We start from the raw sequence: 2903 nt of genomic DNA, 5'->3' as shown, positions 1-2903 counted from the left end.
AGGGATGTTGTTAGGCCACTCGTGTGTCACTCCAGGCATGTGAGGGAACACTCACCATTGCTCATCTGAAGACCCAGGCTATCCAACTCCATGGTCAGACTGGTAGGCTTTGATTGACAAACATATCTTAATGAGTGACTCTTCCACAGGCACACCTACCCACAATCTACTGCCCCGGAGCCCCAGTGATGTCTCATCATTTTGCTATAATCTATAGCACTTTTTGAAGATGGTATGTAAGCTCTCAAGCCTAAACATTTCTTTGGGTTTTCACTTCTTTTACATGACCCTTCTGTGTGGATGCAAAGTAAGTCGCCTTGCCGATTAAGCTGTCTTCCAACCATTTAATGTGTAAATGCTAATCCCTGAAGCTGAGAAGGGAAAAGGTTTTCTCCTACCTAACACACATGACATGATAAAGTGTAGAAACGCTGGGATCATAGGTCCGTCGGTAGTGTTTAGCTAGAGAGCACAGAGCTCCGGCTTTGATCTTCGGCACTGAATGAACAGTATGTGGCAGGTTCAAGTCCAGCATGGGGTAGGTTGTGGGACAAAGATTTCTTCTTGCAAGACCCAAGAATTTCAGTTCCAATGCATATTCATGTTAAAATGTTTTGGTCTTGGGTCCCTGTTGCAAAGAAAAACTAAATATAACCCGAGCGACAACATTTCCTGCTGTTGGCTAGGTGCTGTAGGAAATGCCTTGATGGAAGTCAGGTAATGCCTTCGTCTCTTCCTGATTCTTCCCAGCCCTGCAGTTATAAAGTTTGCAAAGATTACATGTCTAGTTAATTAAACCCAAGCTCTTTTATCCCCAGTCGTCCAAGAGATGGTGGATTCAGAGGTAGAGAATTCACTCAGGTTTCCCACTGTGAGGGTCAGGGTGAGCATAGATAGTTAGCAAAAAAGTACCATCTAATTCTCACTAGGTGTGGCTTAGGCTGGAGGATGATTTTCGTCTAAGTACCCCTCTGTAATCTCTAATCTTCTAAGGCCCGCGGGTATTATTTTTAGTCTAAAGTAGGTAGTCTACACCCAGACCAGAAAACAAAACACTAAGGGGAATCTTGAAGAAACAGCCACACTGAATTTCACCTTTATTATTCTCATGCACTAGACAAAAATATTCACACTTGAGAGTTAAAGCAGAAAAGACTTTTTCAGAGAAAATCAATTTTTTTGTCCCTCTTAGACCCAAGCAGTTGCTGTCAGATGCTTAGACCCCGTGGATCAGTAACATTTCAAAATAGATTTAAAGACACGAGACACCCAATCCAAAACTCCAAATGACCCTCTGTTAATCATGATAGCTTCCTGCCAGAAAGGACATTCAACGCCAAAAACCTGGGAACGGCAGGTTCTCAAGGGTTTTCAACAAAAACCGAACGGACACAAAGCTTTTCTCTAGCTTCTCTTGCTTTTGATCATTTGGAAACGGCCTCATGTAGCCCAAGCCCGCCTGAAAGTCACTATGGAGCCAGGAATGACTCTGAACTTCTAATCCTCCTGCATCTGCTTCCCAAGTGTTAGGTTCACAGACTTATGCCACCACACAGGATTCTACGCCATGCTGGGAATCAAAACCAGGCTTCTTACATACTATACAATCCTTTCCCCGACGAGTACATCTGCGGTCCATCTTGTCTGTTGATATTTAATTTTATCTTGCCCCAGAAAACTTGCAGTATTTCCTCTTGGACCAGAGTGTAATCCCCACTTTAGACAATCAGCCTGAGGCTGTCTCTGCCCCATTTCCCTACCTTATCTCCTCATCCACCAGAGCACCTGCCTGCCCTTCTACCCCTGGCACTTCCCTCCCCAAAGCACAGTGAAGGGAGCAGGAGTCAGCTTCCGGATCTCTCTCACCCATTGCACCCACCAGGCCTCACCTCCTTCCAGCCCTGGGCCTTCCCTACAAACCAGGACTCCACCCAGCAGGCTAGAAGGTAACCCAAGGGGCCAGATATCTGAAGACAGACTGGAGGGGAACAAAGTAGCTGTGTATAAGGACCAAAGAGACTGGAGAAACCTCAGAGTAATCCCACCATGGAGAAATTAAAAAAAAAAAAAATCTCACAGACATGGCTGACTTCCCTCAGTGAACATCCTTCCTCCCTCCACTGAGCTCTGTGCTGAAACTGGGAAGAAGCAGACAGGCTTTGCCACTCACCACAGCAGCTGTGGGCTCCCCACAGGGGTGTGCACCCAGCACAGGTGTGCCAGAATGCGGGGGTGAAGGGACTGGCTGGGCTGAAGCATTTTGCAATAGCACCTCAGAGAAGCTGTCTCTGTCTCTCTCCTCGCCGGGAGGAGAGCCACTGACTTGGCATGGCTGAGACAAGATAAGACCGATGGGTCATTTAAGCTTAAATTCCACGAGAGAGAGAGAGAGAGAGAGAGAGAGAGAGAGAGAGAGAGAGAGAGAGAGAGAGAGAGAGAAGGAGGGGGAGGTGGAGAGGAGAAAATCCCATTTCATGAAGGAGGAAGCAGGAACCCAGGCTTGTTAAACAGCAAGCACGACTCTTCCTGTAGTGTTCAAAACCGGACAGCAGTGTCCTCACCAGCAGTGACCTTGCCTGCCTGGGACGTGGACCGGGCTGGGAGGCGCCCTGGCAGCCCTCCATTTTTCTCCTCCATCTTTTATCTGGAATGAACCCCTGAAGCTGAATCCTTGAAAGGATTATCAGAGTCTTTCAAGGCCAAGAGGGAGCCACTGTCAGAAGTCTGAGCAAGCAGTATTTTATCCTGTGGGGACGCAAATGCCCTGCTCTCAGCTTTGGAAACCCGTATGGGCATTTCTGCCTTCTGCGTGTAACCGCCACCACTTCCTCTCTCTCTCACTCCCATCCCTTTGCCCATCATATATGTGCTCTGGTCACGCCTCATCTGGCTACACATCTGTG

The sequence above is a fragment of the Rattus rattus genome, chromosome 14, assembly GCF_011064425.1.
Source record: "Rattus rattus isolate New Zealand chromosome 14, Rrattus_CSIRO_v1, whole genome shotgun sequence".
Lineage (NCBI taxonomy): Eukaryota > Metazoa > Chordata > Mammalia > Rodentia > Muridae > Rattus > Rattus rattus.
This window is presented reverse-complemented; position numbering follows the sequence as displayed.